The 7,845-nt window shown below is 41.5% G+C and overlaps 1 long non-coding RNA gene across 1 annotated transcript; it reads right to left on the bottom strand.

Annotated features, from left to right (window-relative positions):
* Nucleotides 1-5,891: 5,891 nt before the first annotated feature.
* Nucleotides 5,892-7,454, bottom strand: LOC145443588 (uncharacterized). Its single transcript, XR_013916478.1, has 2 exons — nucleotides 6,581-7,454; nucleotides 5,892-6,348 (listed from the first exon to the last, which is right to left on the bottom strand). It is a non-coding gene; the product is annotated as an uncharacterized LOC145443588 (long non-coding RNA).
* Between the last annotated feature and the right edge of the window lie 391 nt (nucleotides 7,455-7,845).

Raw genomic sequence — 7,845 nt, forward strand, 5'->3', positions numbered from 1 at the left:
TGCTCTAATGGATTTCATCATGCACTTGGACATTCCGAGCACTGGGCAGGGTTCCCGCTCATTACCAATAACAGAAAACTATTACTCACCGGGACTCACACCAGCGTCTCCGGGCTCAGTTGCGTTTCCACGCAACTACGCACCGAAGCCCCAATGTCTACGTCGATACTAGGAAATATTAACTAGCTTCCCGTAAAGCCTCGACGTGGGCGAAAACAAGCCACGCCCCGATCGAAAACTGCGTTCGTATGTCCCTTAGGGTCGACTGACCCATGTTTAACAGCTGCTCACATGAAACCCGTCTCCGCTTCCACTTTCAAATATCTCATTTGAATATTTGCTACTGCGACCGCGGGCGACTCATTCGGTTCTCGCGGACTGCCAGTAACATCGAAATTGACCGATCATTTTACTTGAAATTTCGCCATGGAGTAACTGTCAATAGATGGAAACTGTGTTTTCAGTTTTAGAGTGATATTATCGTATCTCAGTGGTTGCACTACTGTTATCCCAAAACACTGGTTCCGGGATCCTCCAGAGAACCTAGCCATTATGGTTAACAAAAATAACGCCGCCCACAACCATGAGCTATAGGCAGGGTTGCCATCGACATGGACCCAAAAATAAGGACAGTCGAAAAATTAGATTAGCACGAAAAAGCGTTTTTGTACATACTTTGTATCTATACGGGCCATGGCATATCACATTCCATACTTTTCACCAGAAATATTATGTTGCATCAACTCCTTTTTATTGGAAAGTGCTTCATGGATCTCACGACATCTCAGGTCTAGGTTTACCTTTATTCAGGGCCGAAACAGCACTTCGTCAGCCCCCCCTCCAATTATACCGTTGGTCTTGCCCCCTCCCCCATAGGGTGATAAACCAAATTTCTCCACCTCGTTAGAGGCGTCAAGCAAGATGGAAAAAAGCCGTACACCAGGTTTAGACAAAATCATTTTTGAGCGTATGGAGCAAAAACTCCAGTAACAATGCTTGTAGTCTTGGTCCTGGCCGAAAAAAACTTATTTGCAATGTTGGCATCGGGGAATATTGCTTTGAACAATTGCGGTATGCAATCGATGGTGATGAATGATTGCTGGTGTTTGACAGTATGGAATGCCCAGGTACGCGAGGTACTCTCAGCAGCAGCTGCCTTGTAGTCTGTGGTCGTTGGTGCTGATCGACTTGTGGAAAAATTGTTCATCGACTTGCTCAAATTAATCATCATGACACACTTCTTGTGTTTCGGGGTATCAATGTGAGTTGAAATAGCAGTCTTTCCTATGGCCTCCAGGTTAATGTCACAATTGCAGATATTGTTATGTGCAAAACACTCGCCCGTCAAGTTTCGTTAGAAACCCTCGGATTCTCTCTCATAATCGTCACGAAAAACGTTTTTACGCCTGTTCATTTAAACTAATCAGATTTAGCCTTGTAGCAAAAACTATAGTGCAATATAATTTGAAAAAATTTACCAATGATTTATAGCGTTACTACTTTTTAACCAATGTGTCGACTGCACTGCGCTTTTTTTCACCACACAATAAATGCTGCCTTCCCCACAGCTTGAGCTTATTCTGCTGTAGACCAAACAGCAGGAACCTGGTCCTACTGTTTACTGCTTAAATGACGTCAGCGGCGGTAGCTTGGTACAAACGAAACTGCGATACCACCACTCACTCTCCTAGCTATCTCACCACTTAGCAGTCAAATCTTGTGGTGTGCACGTCACCAGAGTTCTTTTCATTTATGATGTCATAAAATCTCGGCGAAAAAGCGTGATTTTTGAATATTATGCAACACAGATACCAGAGGAAAACGATCGAAGTTCTGTAGCGGTTGAAAATAAGACAAAAGAAGGACGCAAGTCGAAAATAATGTCATTTCTTGGAAATAAGGACAGTTGAGTTTTCTAAGACGTGGTCCTTCAAAATAAGGACAAATCTTAGAAATAAGGACGGTATGGCAACCCTGGCTATCGGGATGAGTTAGCTATGGGTAAGGCTATGCGGTTTGACGTAAAACTAAAGCCAAATCATTGTGTGGAAAACTGGTCACTGATCCGCTGTTGCCATCCCGCAATCGGTAGAAGCCGAAAGATTCTCTCCTTGTGCTATCGTCTGTCCTGTGGTTTATAAAACACATTGAAATATAGTAATATCTCATTGGTCACGCGAGTTTTTAAAATATTAAATTAGCACCTTCATTTAGTAAGGAATCTGATGCAATTTACACCGAGCTGATTTGTAAGCACTTGAGTATGTATAGACAATATCAGAAGTCGCGCATTTCGACCTACAAACGATTAGAGATGTAGACACGATTTAGCCAGAGGGTTTCATTTACAAATCGCTGCTTCAAGGCATAAATATTGATACCGAGGAAGTGATATTGTTGTCAGATATGTGGGGCATCCTTGATTGAACTTGCGATAACTCGAGACGAAACACGCGCTGCATCATTGATGTCACCGCAAATCGCTATCCGCTTGGCGTGGGGCTCGGATTAATATGTAAATAACCCGTCGGGATATTTCGTGAATTATGTCATAGTATATATGGATAAATCAATATAATTTTGATTTATCGTCGAATTGTAACAAACAATTTCTGCATAAGCATCTGGTGAGCAGTCGTCGATACATATATGTATGCAGTTCAGAAGAATAACCCAGGCGATATTGATACGCCATTAAGTTACAGGGCTTGAATTCCGGTACGGTTGCCAAAATTAACAATTAACATCTGCTCCAATAAATTTTGAGCAGCCGATAAACTGCACAATGAGAAAGTGCATTGTTTCTGGGTGTTCGACATCTTATGGTCATTCGTCATTTCCACTAGCCGCTTTTGCTTGATTCATAGCTATAGCTATTTATTTTATTTATAGCTATGGCTGGCGCAATGATGAGTAGTCAAATATGAGTTTTTAGAGGACCAAAATTATACGTCCCATAACAGCCTCCGCGTTCATGCCGCGAAGTCCCTATTATTGGTCGTGAACTCGCGGGAAAACCTAACCTTTGACATCACTGGCCAACCAATTTCCAACGCTGAAAATGCCAAATACCTCGGAGCTTTACTGGATTCGGACATATCTTGGTCTTGGAAGAGTCATGTGCAATCGCTAAGACCTAATTATCTTTGTCACTCTTAGTCACCTCTTTATTCAGATACAATACGGAATACTTTGCCAAGGCCTCTAGATCAGTGGCTCCCGACCTTTTTGTTTTCATTCCCCACTTCAGATTTATTCCGAGTCGTCATTCCCCACTACTCAAAACTTCTGTCGTAACGGAGAAGCTATATTTGCTTGTTTGAGTACACAAGACGCACAACCACGCCAGTACGGAAAACGATCGCCTTCAACTGCAACATTAAACGTATAGTGAACCGATACCGGTAACCCGCAAAATTTAGCGAGAGCGTTATTTCATGTCATACTGGTCGTGCTCGATGCGTTTGTGACGCCATCATTGGTTATCAGGAGTTGAAAATGAGTTTTTGTGAACTGAAAACGGTAATTGCGCATGTGTCTCCGTAAATATATAGGTAGACTGTCCTGTATGCAGTGTTTAACAAGAACCAGAAACCATTGAATTCCCCACCAGTGAGGAATTCCCCACCGGTTGTGAACCATCGGCCTAGAGGGCCTTGATGTGCAATTAATAAGTCGCTACTCAAAAGATTTGGTGTTTCTAACAAAACACGAGGAACCTAGAAATTGCCAAGTTTATGTATGAGTTCCAATGTGGTCACATTCCCACAAATTTCAACAACTACTTCACCTTGGAATCAAAAACGCATAGCTACAACACGGAACAACTACCTTGGACCAGTGCGGAATACAGGAAACGCATCCCTCCATCAAGTATGCCGCCGGACCTGTAGCGTGGAACAGCATCTCGTCGGCTATCCGACAGTCGTCGAGCATGTCCATTGTCAACATTCAAATCGAAATACAAGCAATTTCTACAGAATCAATACCATGTCAGGTGAGCCCTCAAGATTACCGGACCACAATCTGACTAATCGACGTCGCCAACCGACACATGCAGAATTCATTTTTGTCGCTTCCTTTTATGTTGTCCTTTCTTAAATCCAGTTTGCATGCTTGTTATTTACATGCTGTAGGCCAAGAGGATAGTCCGATTAAATAGGGTTACCATACGTCCTCTTTTAAGAGGATTTGTCCTCTTTTTTGACTTTTTTGAAAGTGTCCTCGGAGGACGCCCTTTTGTCCTCTTTTTTGAGATCTTGTCCTCTTTTTTGAAAATTTAGGTCAGATTTAGAGCAAATTGCTAGTGATATGCCGTAAATTAGCACAGAAGTGACGCTCCGGCGGGTATTTCGGAACAAAAAACGGTGATTTTAGCTCTGAGCGGAAAGATTACCTTTTTTTTATAGTCATCCACCTAGCAATGCGGAGAGAAAAACGGTATTTTGAGCTATGAGCGGAAAGATGACCTTTTCGCCAGATCACAAAGTGGGAAAAATTCACCAGTCTTTGAGAATTCTTCTCCGGTTTTGGAAGTCTCAAATTTCTGAAAAAGTGTCCTCTTTTTAGATTTCCAAAATATGGTAAGCCTAGATTAAAAGACTATTCCAAGTCATTTCGGCACCCTATAGTATACCATCTTTTCATTTTATTGCAATCTTGCGCTGTATTGATTTGACGAAAATTTTAGTAAAATGATGGTGTCGCAGCTGTGGGTTATACCACTATACGCTTTCGCGCCACCCCGAATAACGGGTGCTGAGATCGACGAAATGAACTAATCTACGAGTATGGTAAGCCGGATGAGTTTTAACCATGTCGAAATGAACCCACACCGTATGTATGGGTTCATCGCTACCGATAACTCAATAGAAAGTTTTCAACAGTGTGCGTTTTGAATAAAACTTTCCAACGCGGCCATTAAATAAAGCCTGTCAGAACCGCAAATTGATTCGGAACACGCAAAAAAGTATAATCGAGATCCCTGTCTCGACATGGAAGTATCAGCAGCACGGGTTCTCGGTCGGTCTCAATGTCCAGTAAGTCCAAGAGCCCGAACTGTCTAATTGAGTGTGGACATGACCTCGGATGTGCTGTGAGTAATGCGATACCCGGGATATAAAATTATACAAGCGTGTGCAGTGCACCAATCACATTACATTGTGTTTTGTTGCCATGCATTGGTGGTATTACCGCTATAGTACCTAATAAATAGCGGTACGTCGGTACATTTGAGTAAAATAAACCATTCAGGATCCAGGAGGTACCCAGTGTAGTAAAAAACAAACAGGTGATACGCGGTCGGGAGAAGTTCGAGAAAGACTACTTGCTATACCACCTATACGTCGGAAGCTTTTGCGGGGTTCTCGCTATCTATGAGTTGAATACCAGGAATTTTATACGTAGCAACGTGATGCCGTATGCTTGTGTTGTATTCACAGAGAACCTTCATGAAATGCTGAAGTTCACACGAACACGAATCTGCCAAGTGCTCGCACCATCTGTGCTAACAAATTCAAAGGATTCCTTTTAAAACTGAACATTGAGTAAGCTTGATAAGTTTAATTGTAACGTTACGGTATTTTAATATTTGTAACTTGCAAAATTCATTTCTGCAGACCCTTCGGGGAACTGGCAAAATTTTTTTTGATTAACTTAAGCTTCATCTGTAAGATAAATATGGTCCGGTGAAGACAGCCCGACCATTGATGAATGTGAGTTTGACGCCGTTGCCAATATTATTACTTGTTATGGATCTCGATCAGAGACATGTAGGTCTTTTTTGTGATTATCAGACATTCAAACATGCGAATTTGAGTAAAATTATCGTCGACATATTTTCTATTACCAGAATAAAGTCTTCGAAGTTATAATAAATAATAACAGCGATGCAGTGTTAAGTCATGTTTTGTTTGGTTAGCATCTCATCAATAAGCTGGCCATAAATACGGCTACCGCACGAGACGGAAATTCAATAGGCCATGACCACCTGTGTCACAAGTAGACGGTGTTATTTAGCAAATCTACAAGCTGATCTTTAACCCATTCTGGTAAGCCTATCATATGATCACACGCCATTGAAGTGGGTTGCATGGTGAAATTAAAACGACGTTTGGGGATCACATCCATCCGTAGTAGCTACGCTAGGGTGTAACATTATTCGTAGGTCCAATTCCGCGCTTGCTGTGGGAAGACATTGACGGCGTTTTCACACGTTGTGGGAACACGCCACAGATATGCGGACAAATTTCTATTCGCTTTGTCGCTTGTAATTGGTTCGGCCTCCAGGGTGAGGATTTCCACGCGTGCTTGTTGTCAGACACTTGGCATCCTTGTTTTCGTTTAGTTCTAAGAAGCAACGATACCGGTTTAGGATTATCGTTTCAAGACGCGTACTTATCCTCGCAATGAACTGTCGGAGTCCCCTGTATGCTGGAAAGCCGGAAACTTTGATTGTAATGTCCTATATTATTCATGAATGGCCAAGGGATTGAGGGAGGGTGAGTTAGGCTATTTCAACAACTGGTGACGTGACGAATTTAGTACAGAAATACACTAGCAAAATCGAAATCGCCTGTACCTGTACTCTATCTGCATCCGCAAGGACAAAAATGGTATGATGGTGTACTTCTTGATCATGATCATTAGGGCGGTTCTTTTTTACCTAAAAAAAATAACAATTTTGACTTTTTTGACCTAAACAAACTGAATTTTGACCAAATACCGTATGCAAATTAGGTGTTTTTCCACATAATGTTAAAATTGTACCACTTACCCTCATTTCTGGTTGGAACTGGCTGTCCTAACGAAGTAGTTTGACCCGAAAAAACGTTTTTGGCATAGCAACAGGCAACTTTTTACATGAAAAAAAGCAATATTTCAACGAAATCTGGCCCTATGAAGAATTCCAGTGGTTGAAATACGTATTATGGTGGAAATAATTAAAATTTTTGTAGTACAACGAGAGATACTTCCCTACATTCGTGGATAGAAATTGCATGCTCTTACTAAGAAACTTGCCAAGGACGTTCAACAGCAGCAGTTGTTGGCTGACAACACTCAAGTTGTGCGTACACTGCTGGTGACACACCGTGTTGCTTCATTCTGACAATGTTGTCTACATCACAATTTTTAATTATGCGCTTCTCAATATAAGAATGATGCAATGCCCAAGAAGTCTTTTTTCAGTTAAGCTAATGCCATAATACCATGTCTACCAATTTGTTTTATTTGACCGTTTATGATTCACTATCAATGCGAAGACAATCCAGCCATTTACAACGGTAGGCGTATAAAGTAGGCTACAAGCTGTAAAATATCGAATGATAAGTTCACCGACAGTGCAAAATCTACGATACAAACGAAATGCAGAAGTCAAAAAAATTTTTGACAGTATGAACAATTTTGACAAATTTCGACCTAACGCTACAATTTTGACAAAATTTTGACAAATTTTGACATCTCAAAAAAATCGCCCAAATGATCATTATATCGCGCTTTGTAACGCTTTGTAACGCTTTGCCGACCCAGCTACTCCTGAAGGAATTACGCCCATGAAGCAAGAAGTACGGTATAGTACACCCTTCTGTAACTTGCGCGCCGACGGAAGTTCTCATCCCAACACTCCACCTTACCCAGTAAGGGTAAGCTTTGTAACCATGCTGTGTGCCGAACATATAAATTTAGTTTTCACTATTCGTAGCCTTGTGATGAAGATCGAAGTTCGTGGCTCCCTCGGCGGGAAGAAAATATCGAAAGTATATATATATATCGTTGGCAAAAAAGAACGTATGAAGTCGTTAACCAGAAAAATAGACTCTCAACTAGGCTCAAGAATCATTACAA

The sequence above is a fragment of the Botryllus schlosseri genome, chromosome 7 (assembly GCF_051294905.1).
Source record: "Botryllus schlosseri isolate E-star chromosome 7, Bs_hap1, whole genome shotgun sequence".
In the NCBI taxonomy this organism is placed as follows: Eukaryota; Metazoa; Chordata; class Ascidiacea; order Stolidobranchia; family Styelidae; genus Botryllus; species Botryllus schlosseri.